The sequence below is a fragment of the Eupeodes corollae genome, chromosome 3 (genome assembly GCF_945859685.1).
Source record: "Eupeodes corollae chromosome 3, idEupCoro1.1, whole genome shotgun sequence".
Classification (NCBI taxonomy): Eukaryota; Metazoa; Arthropoda; class Insecta; order Diptera; family Syrphidae; genus Eupeodes; species Eupeodes corollae.
Window position 1 is genome coordinate 62342871 of NC_079149.1, and position 17247 is coordinate 62360117.

The 17247-nt window shown below is 32.0% G+C and overlaps 1 protein-coding gene across 2 annotated transcripts in view; it reads left to right on the forward strand.

Annotated features, from left to right (window-relative positions):
* Positions 1-358: 358 nt before the first annotated feature.
* Positions 359-17247, forward strand: part of LOC129951276 (diuretic hormone class 2) — a 33694-nt gene continuing 16805 nt past the window's right edge. The window contains exon 1 of one of the 2 annotated variants that reach the window (XM_056063357.1): positions 359-641. The gene's annotated coding sequence lies outside the window, so the exon portion shown is untranslated. The remainder of the gene's footprint in view (positions 642-17247) is intronic. The other variant, XM_056063356.1, reaches the window with a different exon arrangement.

Genomic DNA, 17247 nt, shown 5'->3' on the forward strand with positions numbered 1-17247 from the left:
AAAGTAATTTTTGATTTAATTTTTATTTAAAGTAATAATAAAGATTAAAGTAATTTTTGATTTAATTAAACGCACTCATAAGCCAAAAGCCACCAGTTGCATCTTCAAAATATGTTTTCAAGTATCAAGTACAAGTACAAGCATCATAAAAACCATGTTGAATGAATGACAAAACTCTCCAAACTTTTGACGCGCACTCTCCAGACACAATTTCTCTCTCTTTGAATGAATTTTAAAAGGAAGCTTTTTCTCGAATTCCCCTTTTCCTGTTTTACGTACGAAACAGTCGTTAGGAAAATCATAAGCGAAATCAAATTTCATCAGTCGGTTATTAAAATCGTATAAAACTGACAAGTTGTTTAAATGCAGTTCACTGTTTTGTTCTGATTGTCGCACGTGTTAGATATCCCATATTAAAACACGGATTTTTATTAAAAAAAAGGTGTCCTTAAAATACAGTTTCTAAGTATAAATTTGTTGTCAATAATTCGGTTTTGGCAATAAAGTGCAAATTAAAATTATTCTTTCGACAAATAGCAGTGGCTTAGTGTTCTCATTTCCGTTCCAAAGAAAAGTGATTAAATAATTAAAGCTGAATATTTTTTTATTTTTATTTATCAATCGAACAATTTTTTAAGAAGGTAAGTCAAAGGATTAAAATTGAAAGATTTGTAACTGAATTGAAATGCCTTCGGGGCGAGAGGATTGCCGAACAGGATGTTTATCTTTTTCAATAAAACGGAACTTGGATTTTTTTGGCATAAGTATTCAGATTCGGTTTATTAAAGCTTCTTCATTTCTAATTTTTCATTTAAGAAAACATAAATAGTTAATGTTTTGTTGGTATCAGTCTATCTTCCTGGTTGTATATCTGTTTAGATTTCTTAAAGTGAAACGAGCTTCTACGACTACAATCATAATGTTTTTGGATAGAATTTTATTGTGTTTCATCACACAAATGTGTATAAGATTTATTCACCCAACATTAATACTGCTACATAAAGGCGGCACGGATTTTGGTTAGGTTTAATCATCGGTGACAGAAAGTTCCTAAAAGGGATACGTGGAATTTTAAATTTTGTTTTATTTTATGAGAAGAAGCACTTCGAAACCCTTTTTAAAAATTCAATTTACCCGCAGTAACTTTTTCACTTAGACCTGACTTCGCTTTTATCTACCAAAATATTTGAGAATTTCAGAATAGCAAAGTCCGTAACGAGCTTAAGGCAATTTGCTCGGGGTTTGTCGGTGGGTTTTTAAGATACATTGTCTCTTTTATGCGATAACATCACGTATCAAATCAACAATTCTTATTACTAATTAATTAGTGTCTGAAGTCTTATTGTGTGTTCTCACGGAACTTAGATATTCTCGTACAATATTACTTGGATATATGAGTTAACAATTGGTTTTGAGATGTTATTCTTAATTTAAAAAAAAAAAACTTACTTTTATATCAAAGCCACTGTAGTCAACATTTTTAACTCCTATTTATATCCAAAAGATACAAATTACTAATTTTAGGCCAAAATAAGAACCTAATATTGTTTAATAACTTGCACAAAACTTATGATTTTTTCAAATGATGGCAATTGCGAAACTAATTTAACTTAACTTGAGTTATTTATGTAAGAAATTATGGAACAACCAAAAAATAAATTTGAATTTTGTGTTTCCCTGGTGGAAATTATATTTCTTGCATAATTCGAAAAACTTGGTGTTATAGGTAAGACATTCACGTAGAAAGGGGACGAAATTCTTTCTTCAATTAATTTTTGGTTTAAAAAACATATTATTTTGTGTTTTTTAAGTTTCTGATACATGTATATACTTTGACAAATGAAATAAATTTTTTAACATATAGCAATTTTGTTTCTTGTACCAAATGAACCCCCCTAATATATGTATGCACATAAGCATAAGTATATCAAAGTGTCATTAAAAAAATCCTAATTGTTTTGATTAATGAGTCTCTATTTTCGGTTAGTAGGTATTATTAATAATAAGTATGGGTACTTTTCAAACACCAATTAAATTAATACCGATAGATAAGATAACAAATCACTTTTCCTCTCTAGAGTGCAATTAATGGAGGATTATAGATAAGATCACTAATGTTTTTAGGAATTAACTTGCCAAAAAAATATTATCCATGGATTATGGTACCTATATTTCATTATTTATTTAACTAATTAATTCTTTTATTTTTTTTGTGATAGTTATTAATTTGTTTAGGGTTTAAGTAATATAATCTATAACTTCCTCCGAATAATATTTCATAGCTTATCAGTCAGAAAGTTATATATATTGCTTATGTTCCAGGCAAAAAAAACCTTACGCTTCAAGTATTTCAAGAATCAAAACTTCCCAAAAAGGGTTTTTCCATTTTATGAATAATTACTTCTAAATGTAGGTTAAAAAAAGTCCTTCTTCTTAAACGACAAACGTGAATGGAATATTTGAAAATTAATTAAGTGTTATTTACCTTAAGCTTTAGTATTAAATATTAACCATCTTAATTTTTGTAATGGATGTTTAGGGAAAAAAATCCTTATTCTTTAATGATTTTTTGATGAGGTAAACTTGTTTATGCTGAAAAGTTTTCATAAAATTTGAGGAAATCGTTTCTTTCTATTTCTCATATTTTCTTTGATTTTAAATATACAACATAAAAAACATTTTACTCCACAATAAATGAATTAGAATTAATTATATTTTTAACATTAACCTTGACAAATCTTAAAAGAAACTTATTGATGGAAACCATCAAAACTCGTTGTGTTCATAATTTGTTGTTATTGGGTCAGGTATTCTCGAAGGATTGGTACCATTCAAGGGGCTATGGCAATGTGTGGGTGTTTATGACTTATGCACTGTATTCGAAGCAAGCAAAAATCTTCAAGAACTAAAAACTATGTCGTTTAACTAGATGGTATTTATTGTATCTTCTAACAAAATAAGGTTGTTTTTTTTCAGTTTCAAATCAGTGAAATTGAAAAATCTTATTTCGAGTAAATCATGTTCAGAGATTTCTTTTAGGGAAAAAGTGTGACTTGTCACTATCTAGACAGCTGCCATTAGGGTTGAAATTTTCCCAAAACGTTTTTGAAAATATACACTGTCAAAAAGGCAAAGAAAAAAAGTTTAAAATATTTTAAAATTGATATGTCTCCTAAATTTGTTTATAAAGTAAACTTTACGAAAATGTTCCTGATGTATGTAATTGATCCGTTTATGTTTTTAAAGTTTCTGAGAATTTTCTTTGTCAACAAGGACAATAATTTAGAAAACAAAAAATTTATCACCTGTAAGTCAATTTTGTCTCTTTTTTCCTATTTTAATCGAAACCAACAAATTAATTTCTTATAGTTCTGACAGCAAAATTGTAAGAAATTGTGCAGTGTACATATCTATGTACATGCATATATTTCTGGAAATATTCAAAAACCAATCAATCAATTAATAAGAAAATCGATACTGCGTTATTTAATAAAAATACGTTTTGAATAGTTAATGTAATTTATATCTTTTCACTTGGTTTCAGGGTTATTCATTTTGTGGTTTCAAAAGTAAATGTAAATTTAACATGTAATAGAACTAATATAAAATAAAATGTTTGTTCATATGATATTTCTTATTATTATATACTCATGTACATATACATTTTATATATTTTGAATGTTGACATTATGAGTGAAACACTACATCTTTTAAATGACCACCACGCGAATTGTTGCAAGCATTGATTCTTTTGAGCTAATTTTCGACGGCTTTTTGACACATAGATATAACTTGACGAATGTTGGTTTTTAAGTGCTCAATTGTTAAAGGTTTATCTAGAAAAACACGATCTTTCCCGTAGCCCCACAAAAAAAGTCCAGTGGTGTCAAATTGCATTATTTTGGTGGCCAGATGATATCCCAACGACGAGAAATTACTCCGCCAGGAAATGTCTCTGAGTTGTGGCATGTGGCACCATCTTGTTGAAACAACATATTCTCCAAGTCGTATTCTTCAATAGCAATGACGGTGTCAGTCATTCCATCGTTTTCGAAGAAGTAAGGTCCAAAGAGCACACCATACAATGAGTTTCCGTGGATGTAATGGCCTTTCGTCAATTACTTAAAGATTCTCAGAGCCCCAAATACGACAATTTTGTTTGGAAACATACCCACTGAGTAAGAAATGTGCTTCTTCGCTGAATAAAATTTTGTTCGAAAACCGCCTGTTGTTCAAGCACCCATTCGACGTATCTACGACGTTTTGAATGGTCAGCTAGCTTCAGTTGTTGTGTGAGCTGAATTTTATATAGATGTAGGTATAAATCCAAGTGTAAAATAAGCCGTAAGACAGTCCTAATTTCTAAAAAAGAGGCTGGGATGCGACCCACACTGATAACTTCTCATCCCGTCTGTCAATTTGTCTTGCTTAAAAGTTTGCAGGTTTTCGTGTTGGGTTAAGAAAGTTTTCAGTTGAATTGTTCTTAAAAAATTTCAAATTCTACTAACAATATTTTTTATTTAAAGAAATAAAAATTGTTTTGTTAAAAAGATTTTTTAGTGGAAAACAATTTTTTACCAATTTTAGTAGCATTTCTCAAATTTTTACAAATTCCATGAATGAAATTAGTTTAAGAAATATCACGAACCGAACATCAATTTTTACCAAATTTGCGTACTATTTTTTGTAGATTTTATTTTTTTTATGAAAAAAACTACTGAATATCGAAAAAAATATTTTCTGTGAAATAAACAAGGTTTGAAGACAGTATTTTTAATTTTTAGAAACCTATTTGATTCGAAAGTAAATTTTCACCAAGTTTTAGTATTGTTTTTCTTAGGGTTTTATCTTTTGTAAAAAAACTGTCAATTAGATTTTTCTCAAAACTTTACTGGATGTTGAAAACAATATTTTTTAAAAGATAAAAGTAGTTTTAAACCAATATCTCAGAGTTTTGAAAAGATATTTGAGTCGAAAATCAATTTTTAACAACTTTTATACATTTTTGTTTTTTTTTAGGTTTTTTCTTTATAAAAAACTGTAAATTCGATTTTTCCTAAAAATTTACCAGATATTAAAAACGTTATTTTTCGTTGCACAAAATTCTTTTGGAGATGAAATCATTTTGTATTCGTAAAATTTTAGAGGTGATACATTTTTTTTTCTAGTTTTTTTGATTTATAAAGAAAACCATTAATTGGAATTTTTTCAAATATATACTGGTTTGGTATCACGTTACAATTTTATAATATAAAATTTAGTTCAAGTCTCTAGCGTTATTGGTTCGTGAGATATTTAAATTGCTATGGTAAAAAAAAACACTCACACAATTTTGTTGAGAGTCCTTTCTGCATATTTCTACATTATTATCTGTAGAGAAACATTTATTTGAACGTCGCGAACGCACGCACATATATCTTTCTAAAAATCTTTTATTTCAACTCTAGAATCCTTGAAATATCGAAAGGTGTGTAAAAATGTTCAATTTGACAAAACGGACTCATTACAATAACTTCTTATGGGAAGTCAAAAAGAAGAGGAATCGGCACATTCGGGGTTTCGGAAACACTTTCACTAACAGCAGCAGCTATATTTTTTAGTGAAACAATATTGGTAACCAATCCAATCTCTTCACAATTTTGCCAATTGCTTCCATAGTTTAATGATTATGTAAACCATAATCTCCTTCTAAAGTACGATATGTGCAGAATCACCATTTTTGTAGTAGATTTTTATGAGTTGTATTATAGCTAAGCGATCCATTTTCGTAAATGCCAGACTTTCAGCTTGAAAAAAGAAATGGTTTAACAACTCAATTTGACAGTTGTCGAATTCCAGCCTTATACTTTTGAACCCGTATCTTTAATAACTTGTTACAGTGTCCTGATGTTTGTTTCCAGTGAACTCTTAGCCGAGTCAACCTATTATTCTGAAAATTGACATTTATATGTAATTTGGTCCAATTCAAGAGATAGGACGGTTTTTATTTTGATTAATGGTTGCAATATTTATTAACTAACAATTAAATGATAGGGCAAATTTGAGAAAGCATTTTTGATGACAAGAATTACTCTTGGAAAATTTGTCAGTTCCTCGCAAGAGGTACGAGTAGTACCCGTGAAAAACTTTACGTGGCATAGGCTGGATATTACGTAGATGACGCCACGTTATAATGCAAGTCTTTTGTGTGTTTTTCGAACAATAAACTACTAAACCTTGATTTTACTGTCATTTTTGATTTAATTTTAAATGTTATGTCTATTTGTGTTAAATATTGCCTTTTAAATCCTTCACACACCACATCAACATCCAGGCCTGGTTTGCAAGTAAATGCATAAAACTCATTAATGAATTCTTAATTCAATTAAATGATAGCTATGTACACTTTTTAGGAAAGAAATCGATTCATTTCTCAATAAAAATGTTAGCTGGAGATTGGAGATCTAAAAGAATAACTTTTTAACTTTTTAAATTCATATTTCTGAATTCGTGTTGTAATGAAGTTTTAATAACTTATTATTCTCTGACACAATGTTTGTGCCATAATTTTCGCCAATGGCTTTTCCAAGTTCTTAATAGCTGCTAAAAATACTTATATCATCATTATATGTCATTGTATTTTCCAGTCAAACAACCTTTTTTCAAATCAAAAGTACATATTTAAATACATATAATTAAATGTGTTGTATTCCAAAACACCTAACATTTTATTTCGGCTTTAACTGTGTGTAAAATAATATTTATTTTTTCTTGAATTATTTTATTACGGCCAACATTTAAAAGAAAACAAAAAGTGATTTAGCTTTTCCTTCCCTTTAAGAATACTCCTAAAGTGCTATTGTTTCAATCACATACATTATGTACATACATATGTTTTCTCTGAGACATATTTTTGCTGTAGCCTGTGGCGTCATGAGAAGTGCGTACGACTGTCATCCCAGCATATCGGTCAGCAGTCTATACACAGTTCAGTAAGACGCCTAAAGCCTCAGGCGCGAACTCAGGTAATAAATTTGGGAAATGGGAGGTCAAGAATTGCTCTAAGCTAAATCAAAAACATGGAAATGGGAACTTATTTATTTCGCAGTATTGCAAATGTTATTATAAGATGTTTGACATTCGAATCATATGTAGACTGTAGTTGCAAACGACAACGCCTTAAATAAAATTCAATAATATTTTGTTTTGGATACAATAACATGATATTTGAATGTGACATTCAAAGCCAACAAAATTAATAACAAAATATGTCATAAAATATATTTAAAAATAGCATACATATTGTTCATATGTATGGTTAAACAACAAAGAACCATTGATGGTCAAAACCTTATTGTTAGGCCGCCCTGGTTTTTGATAATATTTAAAAAAAATATTTTTTTTAAAACTTACATATATCTAGTACTTCTAGCATACCTTTTGATATAGGCTTTGCTGCCTAGAGCTACTATTAATTTTAACCATAAACAAAATATGTGATAGCGAATAGATCCATTTTAAGCTAACCACGTTAAAAGGTTAGTAAAATTTTTGTTTCAATATTCATTGACGGAAAGCTGAATAGACTTTGAGAGGTGCTTTAGCGATTTTACTGATAGGTGTATTCCATGTTTTAGAACTCTAAATTTTAAAATCACATTAAAGAATTTAAATTTCAGTTCAGTCACCTTAAAAGTTAGATCGGTGCAGAAACATAAAGTCAAACTTTTTATTTTGGGCCTTATGGCCCGATTAAGTTAGAAATTGATTTTTCACACACCCAAGTGGGACTCAGGTGCCAAATATTTGTTTGATATAAAGTTCGCTGAAGCCATAGAAGATTAAAAATATCTTAAATATGTACAACCAAGTTATTTGTACCTATTTCTAGTTTATAATTAAAAAAATGCACTAAGCAATATGGTGCACAAACAGTTATGTGTATTTAAAGATTTTTTGATTTTTAAATCTTAAATTTTATCACTTGGTAAATCAAAGAAAAAGTTGGACTTCATACCTCTTAGCCTCATACATCTTCAGCGGTTCGATCTTAGCCTGAACCTGACTCTAGTGAGCAATTTTCCAAAACATGTAAATATCTCTAAAATATATGTATACATATATTATATCCCACTGGGATTAATTCACAATTGAGTTATTAAACATAGAAATGAATGCTCTTTCGTAAAATAAACGCAAAATCATAACAGTCAAAAGAAAATGAACTGATAATATTGATTTCGGGAAATTTCGTATATGTACGTACAGTAACTGTTCAGAAATATTGCTAATTTCATTCATTTATGTGGCTTTTTTTATTAATATCTATAAGAATAAAAAAAATTAAAATTATAATTTAGTTTAGAACTTTGTCTATGCAAATGCAAAAATAAGTAAAATAACTTCGCCGTTAAAATACGCAATAAATTAACTTTTGGATAAGTGTATTTTCTTTCCGAATCTACCTTTTAAAATTGTCCACAAGCCTTCAATTAGCTTTAAAACGGGTGATTCAGATCTCTTTAAGGCACGGGTATTTTTAAAGTCATTCCCTTCTCTGGTAAGGGAAGCATAACAGACCTCAAAATATTATTCTACAGAAAAAGATCCAGTATATCAATAATAAACGTCAACCCGTAACTGATGCTCTTTATGGCTGAAACACAAACACGCTTCAGCTTCGGCTTTGCCTGACGTTTACGAGTTCAGCCATAGAAATTCAATGCATTTTATCACAATGAAACTTTTTTGACTCCAATCGGAAGCTCTAGTTCAAATTAGCATTTGCTTTATCTGACAACTCAAAAGCTTTATAAAATGTCAACAAACAAAATACATTTGCTTTTTTGGAGGGATTCTCATTGGTCATTAGAAAAAGTTAAAATGGAAGTTATTTGGCGTTTTTCTTTTTTAGTTTAGAGCAAAGCTCGATCTGTCAAAAAATAATTGTGTTTCTTTTTGAGCTCTGATCGTTCAGAGCTTCGAATTCGTGTTTTTTAGTTATGAACATGTTTAGAGCGCGCTCTGTGAGCTCAGAATAAAACAACAGAGTAAACGGAGTATAATGCTGAACACAAACATTTTGATATTTGAAAGCCCGGAAATTAAAAAATATCATCATCAAAGCAATAAAACTGGAGGAAGAGGCTGGTCGCTCTAGTGCAGAAGGAAAGATAATTTAGAAAAAACTAATTGCATATAACATTTTTATGAATCAATTTTATTACAGGCGCCAAATGGACCAACATAGCGTAAGTTTTTTTTTGATTAATTTGATTTAAGAAAATTAACGCCTTCAAACAGACGATATTTCAAATCAGGACATTAAGTGCTCAAGTTGTTTCATAATTAAATCAGAGAGCTCTGAATATACTCTGCTTAGAACTTTATTCTACTCTACTCTGTTCGCTCAGACTCTGCTCAGTGCTAAACTCTGGACTAAAAAAGAAAAACGCCAATTGAAATATGCATAGAACAAGTATACAATTTTTGTTTTGAAAACGTTTTATTTTTTTATTTATGTAACTCATATAATAGATTGAAGAACTCCGTAGAATAGCTCCTGGACCCACTGACGTCTCTCAGTCTGTGGTTCTTTTTGCTCCATGAGCTGAACATAGCCACGAAAGGCTGTGTAAGCTACTTCCGCGATAAATTAATTTTTTTTCGATTTCAAAAGTCACATATTTTTTACTGCCCGAAAAATCAAAACACACTTTTGAGAAAAAATAACAGCTGCTAATGGCAGAAATCATTCAAAGCAACCTCGAAGCGTGCCATTAGTGCCTTACTGATTTAGGCGCCAGTTATAGTTATCATTGGTTTTCATCATTGACCCTGATTACACGGGATGTTTTTTCGTTCGTTTTCGTCTTTCGTCTTTTTGACAGGTACCTACCCTCGTGATTACACCTTTCCTTTTTTCGTTCCTTTCGTTATTCCTCTTTTTGACGTTTCTGAAAAAACTGTGGAGGAAGAATTTAATTTTGTTTCGTTGTCCGGGCAGTAATAATCAGAGAGTACCTACAAATTATAATTGGATTTCTGTGGCAATAATTTAGGGAAAAATGAAACAAATTTATGGAATAATTTTTATTGATTTTTTATTTATTTTTGTTCAGCGTGTTATACAAATTGGGCCAACTTTGAAACAGCGTTAATAATACTTCCGTTTGAGTTTTTGTCCACTTTTCTTAAATCATTTAAATAAATAATTAAATTTACATTATTTCACGTTTATATTTGCCTTTACTACACCGCACCGTACTCTGGAAAACTGAACTTATATCTGTAAATTATGCATTTTTTTTATTGGTTGTCAAAGCATAAACGTCAAAGTTCAACCAAAAAAAGTTCATAAATTTTCAGGACTCTTTTCACGACTTCTTTCCCCTACGTTTCTGCACCCCTCACCCGATCTGTCAAAAAGACGAAAGAGGAAACAACCAAAAAAAAATCTCGTGTAATCGGGCACATTGAAAACAAACATTGGAATTTTCCTGACAGGTCGTTTATAGCTATCATTAAAAGTTTCTGTCATAGAAAAAAATGTCCTGATTGAAATCCACCGAAAAACTTTTACTGGCCAAAATCTGTCATTGGAATTGTGTGAAATTGGAACACAAATCAATGGAACGATTCGTTTCACTTTTGAACATAAGAATATCAGCTGTTCAGGAAAATGAATTTCCGTCCGGAAAATAGAAAAATACATTTTTAAAAAATTGTGATTTCCGATCGATCAGTACATAATTTTCGTTTCTAATCAATAGCTTTAACTGGCTCCTTATAAACTACATTCACTGGTTTCTTGGGAGGCTAACTGTTCTTCTTCCATCGGTGTAAAACAAAGTTCAAATAGCTTTCATCACTGGAAATTGTATCATTTAATTTGCTTACAGACCAGTTAAGACGATTTTTTACGAAATTAAAGCCTAGTAAGATACATAATTCATGGTAAAATAGTCGATCAGGTGCAAAATTACTAGCTTCCCTTTCTATGGTACTTAAGAGAAGTCGTTTTTTGCTTCGCGAAATGCATAAAGCCCTTTCTCCCTTAAGAATTGTCTTACTGTACTAGGCCTTAATAAATACTGGGGCCATCGAAAACTCTTTTCGTATTCAAGCTAGCGAAAGGGTCTTTCGGCGCAAATGCGTTTATGAGTTTTTATTCTTGTTTTGCTAAGATCACCCCCAAAATTATCGTCCTCTACTAATTTTCCACTAAGGCGTTTTTCTATGGTGTCATTTACCGTTGATGTGTTAGCCTTCAAGCAATATTGCCTATTAGCAAGGAATTTAAATGTAAATTTGCTGTTATCAAAGTTACTTACAGTCGGAACTTCAAATCTCCTGAAAACCCGGTTATTGTACTACTTTTTCACGTATTCTTTAATTTTTTCATAAAATTCTGTGCAAATCACATATTTATTTGCTAGATATTAAGAAAAACATAATTTTAAGATATAATCTGGATTATTTTTAGCAGCACTGTACATGTTGTCTCAACATTTGTAACTTGTAAATATTTATGTTTTGTTTACCAAATTCGTATTTATTAAATTTAAGAGCTTTTGGCCATGGCTTTGTAGAAACACAATACGTACCAAAGTCTTTAAGACATTTTATTACCTTACTTTGAATGTGATTTAAAAAGCATTGTTGGCTTGTTTCAAATCAAATTCTGTGTTTATAAAGAGGAGGAATACGAATATTATTTTTCAATGTGCAACTCGCCGTAGTTTATAAAAACAGATTACAAAAACTGCTAGTGTTTGAAGCAATGTATCATGAAGACCCTGTGCAATGTGTATATAGTGTATGTTGTATATATGTACAATATATACTGTACTCGTACATCATCCACCATCATCTACTGATTCGATTATGAATCCTTTAAGAATAAAATACTTTGCTGTTTGTTGACTGCAAAACTGCAATAACCTCACCGTTCGTCGTCGCTTGTCGTCGTCATCCCGCACTCCTTTTTTTCACACCGAAAGGCTAAAGTGTGATAAAAAATGAAAAATTATGATTAAATCCTAACTCAACTGCTCCCTTGAGCAATTTACAAAGAGAAGAAACAAATTAAAACTGGAATTCACATAATTGAACTGCATAGATGGTTGGTCAGGCAAATCTTGCTAGTTTATTTATATTTATATACATTTTATCGATGTATGATTTTTTTGTATGAAAGAATGTGTATGGAGGTGTTAAAAGGATCAGTGGAGTTAAATGGGCTTCAAATAAATGTTTTTGCTAGCGTCATCTATGCGTCGGTAGAATTCCTTGTGGTAATCCGATTGAGAACATTGAGAAATTGAAATTTTAAAATGCACCCTCTGTTAAAGAAACTTTCCTTGTTTTTAAGATTTCTTTTCATTTAACAGACTTAAAAAAGCAAAGTTTAATAAGAAAGATATCAAAAGATGTCACTAAAATTTTCAACAAAATAGACACGCTCACTTTTAGCATACTTACATATATTTAAATGTACTCGTATGTGCAAGAGCAATTACAATTCACATATTTTTCTAATTTCTTAGGGTCTGCACATACGTTTACTATAGTAAAGTTCATTTTTTGACCACACATAAAGAATGTGCAATGCTTTTCCTAGCTCCAGATTTCCTCCCATATTAATTTTTAAAATTTAAGACACCTACCCACTGTTAAATAGTTCCGATTCTTTAAGGTTGTACTATGTTTTTTTTAAAATAAGTTCACACTCAAGGGGATATTACTACCCTTAGACTCGTTTCACACTACACCGTACGGCAAAAAAATCGGACGGCATAAACCGAATCAATGGCTAATTACACATTATACGGTTTTAACAGTACGGTAAAACACGATATATGCAGTGTTCCTGTGCTAAGTATACTTTTTCACAGGTTAAGTTCGAACTCTGCCGCACGAATAAAATTGTATGATGTGAAAACATGCATTTCGTCACGTACGCCACTAAGCTTATCGCTCCGTCCGGCTGCAGTATACTGTAGTGACAGTAGACGGTTTTTATACAGCGCGGTGCCGGCATTTTGCCGTGACCGTATAATATGAAAGCGTATATATGCTCTTCTTCGCGCCTCTAACCAAATGCCGCCGTCCCGTTTTCGGCCGTACGCTTAAAACCGTGCTGTGTGAAACGAGCCTTATTATGTAAAACAAAAAAAAAGCAGTGTGAGCACTAGGAAATGGAGAGAGGGTTTGAAAGGAGGTGTCGGTACACATTGGTTTTGAATTCCAGAATATTGCAATGGCTGGGAAAACAGAGTGTGGTAAGGAATTTCGCTAAAGAACGAATCTCTGTACATGAAAGTACGACCGAAGTTGGGCTCGAAACTATACTGATGAGCATTTCTAGATGCGCGAGTATTACGTTTGAACTTTTAAAGGGGAAGAATACAGTTGGCTATTTCTCTAGAGCATAAACCGTTAAGATAACGGTTATAGAGGATGAGTCAAGAAACTTTACGACGATCCTATGATGGTATTATCACCAATCAATCTAAAAGCTCAACGCTGCATACTTTCCAAGAGGCTTAAGTAAGTTGCAGGAGCACTAACCCAGATATGTGAGTTATACTCAAACTTTGGACGTATATAAGTCTTCGTTCCACAAGCGGTGGTTGGTCTCATCGATGCAAGTGCCATCCATGGATAATGGGGAGGGCGCTTTAACGATACAAGACAGTATTGGGTTTTTATTTCTCAATGTGCAATGCTGTTAAGTGGGAATTTAATGAGCTCATCCATCCGAAGAAGAGGGATGTGATTCTGAAAACGGATATGTAAAGCTAAGAGTACTATCTTTGCAGACAGGAGATGAATAATAAAAGTGAGAAAGCGTGTTGGAGATTTTTTAAACATGTCAAGGATAACAGTAACTGCCTTAGTTTTTGGCGCATTATAAAATCAAATTGCATTTTTCCTTTATTTTATGGACTAGTGATATCGTTGTGGCATTATTCTTTTCAATTCCGATCAACGTTCTGCTCAACAGTGCACGGACGTTGCAAAGACAAGTTAACCCGCACTTTTTTAAAACTGGAATTAGGGATATGGGTAAAAACTTAAATTAGGGATATGGGTTTGAACGCCCCTGGCTTTATGATTCATATTTTATACAACACAATTGATCTGTTGCACACATTCCCAAACAAATTCTATCTACCTTAACTGCGAAGAACCGCGAAGAACTTTTGGTATGCCAACCATCCGAAAACATTTAAGGAGACCAATAGCATCTAGGCAAATACGTAAGCTGCACTCCAAAACCATCAACAATGCCTTCAAAAACTATAACGGCTGGAGTATTGTGCCCACCCTTCACTTTTTTCTCTTAAAGAAGTAAAAGAAGTATATCAGTAAACATTCCCATAGACTGATGCCACAAACGATTTAAGCTATACATGTCGGATGGAAATCCAAAATGCTTCTTACATACTTCCAATCAGAGATTGAAGTCATTAAATGTTTTTTTTCTGTTCCTGTTTAGTTACAATCTATGCCAAAAATCATTTGAGTTTTACATAAATCAAAAAAAGAGTTACATTCAAAACTTTTTTATCTGTTTTGAAATAATTTATAATTTAACCATTGATTATCTGGATTTCTTCCTCAACATTTTTTTTATTTGAATATGCTTGCTTAGTTTTAGTTCCGAACTTTTAAACATTAGTTTTGTTTATAAGCTGCGATTCATTTTCTGCTTTTTGCTTATCTCTCTTCAAAAACTAATCGTATTTTGTAGATCCTGCGATATAAAGATGGTTTAGATGAGTTTTTATCCTTAACTGCCGAAATTCAAAAGCTTGTATATTTAATTGGAAAATGTCATTACCTCAAAAAAGGACACTCGAATATTTTATAACTATATTAAAATCGATTGCTATAATATTCCCAATAAATATCAATTATCATTTTTATAATTTTGAAAAAAAAACACCAGTATGATGCTTTCAATCCGATAAAATAAAAGTACTCTCAAAATCACCCTTTATAAATGTTCTCAAACTACATAGCTTACATGTTTCTTGCTCCACCAACTAGTTAGATTTATAGAATATCTTATGCAACTAGTTGTAAGTCATTTTTAAGTGTTTGCTTGTAAATAAGCTAATATAGTTAAACATACTCCTTTGAGAAGAGAATATAGCCAGTGTGGTGTATGGTGTTTATCTGTTTAATACTTACATTTTCTATGAGTTAATAATGTCTCATGAATATGGATTTATTGAACGAATGATTACGATGACCAAGGGGGGTCTTTCGAAGGAACAAAGCAAACGTGTATAAAAAAGTTTAAACTGTTATTCGATGAGGAGGCGCCTTTATGTCAAAATTTTAGAATTCATCCGGAAACTATTTTGATATGACATAAATCTTCAGAGTTAATCTAGTTTGAATAAGTTTAAATTCCTCTACTAGATATCTTATTGAAATGGCTTTTGAAGAAGTTACACTAATTTATTTTGTATACGATAAACTCCCCTGAGAACAATTTTAAAAGTAGCTCTTATTATTGTTGTTAGTTTGCTCGCAGTGTGTTTATGTTCGTAATATAGAATTCTTTATTCTACATTGAAATATCAGTCGAGATCAACAACGTTAAGTCAATAATTCAATAAGTTACTAGGGCTAAGTTTCTCACTTGGCGGATACAAGTTAGTGGCATAGCAAGTTTAATAAATAATCATAGACAAACATTTTCTCAAAGGTAAAGAACTTTTGTAACATTTTATTTTTTAGTAGAATTAACACATTGCGAACATTACCATAGAATCCTTCATACTTATGGTTAGGTTAGGTTAGGTTAAAGTGGCTGTTCATGATGGAATCGGAAACACTTAAGCCAGTTTAATGGCTCACTGTGATACCACATGAAACTTGAGGCTTCCTCCTTACGAAACGTGTAAGGCTGATAGTGCTAATATGATATAGATCGTTTAGATCGTTAAAGAAGAATTCTGATAGGTAATTCTTGTGTTTTTGAGCTGGAACAGGGCATGTACAGAGAAGGTGAAGAACTGTTTCTTCCTCTTCGTCGTACATACAGCTTCTGCAAAAGTCAATTGAGAATACACCTAGTCTCGTGGTGTACTTTCCTATTAGACAGTGTCCAGTTATGACGGTTATGGTTATGGTGTTTGTCTTCTTCATAGCGTCTTGTATTAGCAACAGTTTACAATTAGCGATTGGTATGCCAGTATGAGCCAAACGTGGTAGGATGGGCTGCACTGTACCGTTCCTAGCGAGTTCATCTGCCTTATAGTTGCCTGAAATGTCATTATGGCCTGACATTCAGCAAAAGAAAATATTAAACTGCTGGGCCATCTCCATTAGAGATGATCTACAGTTATGGACTGTTATAGGGTTTGTAGAGACAAAGTCCAGAGATTTGATAGCGGTCTGACTTTTTGAGAAAATACGGATATCAGATGTTGATGATGATATCGCGTTTTCCTTAAGCTAGGACAAGACTTCTTTTATCGCCAAAAGTTCCGCCTGGAACACGCTACAATGATTGGGAAGCTGGAATGAGAGATTTAATTTTAGTCGTTCAGTGTACACACCTCCACCAACCCCTTTTTTTGTTGTTAATCCATCTATATAAAAATGGATTGACTCGTCTTCCAGGAATGTTCTATCCCTTTTATCCAGAAAGATTTGGAAGGCATAGAAATCTGGAAGTTTCTGCGAATTGCACTTGGGGGATGGTGTAGCTGTATGCTTTGGAATTGATTCTAAATACCTAAGAATTACGGAGTGGCGAATGTTGTTGTTAATCCAGTGCGACGAAGCTTTGAGGCAAAAAGCAGAGCTTGAAGCTATTTGTTTGCGAAAATGTCAAGAGGTGTTAGGTAGATTTAGGTGTCCAATGCCGCATATGGGGTCGTGCGAAGTGATCCGCTTATACATAGGCAAGCTGAACGGACTTTATTTGATTTGTCGCGGTTTATAGCTTCTCTAAAGCACTTCACCATACTGCCACACCGTACATTGAAATCGGTCTAATTACCGATGTGTAAAGCTAATGCGTGATTCTGGTTTGTAAGCCCCATTTATTGCCAATAGCTGTTTTGAAAAGAAGGGGAACTCCAGTAGCTTTTTTGACTCTTTCGTTGGGTTTTCAATTTAGTTTTTTATCTAAAACAATTCCCATGTATTTTTTTTTTGGATTCCTTTAATATAGGGAGGGTTGAAAAATGGAATTTTGTATGTTCTCAAAAATAAGACTAAATCGGTTTTGTGTGTGTTAGC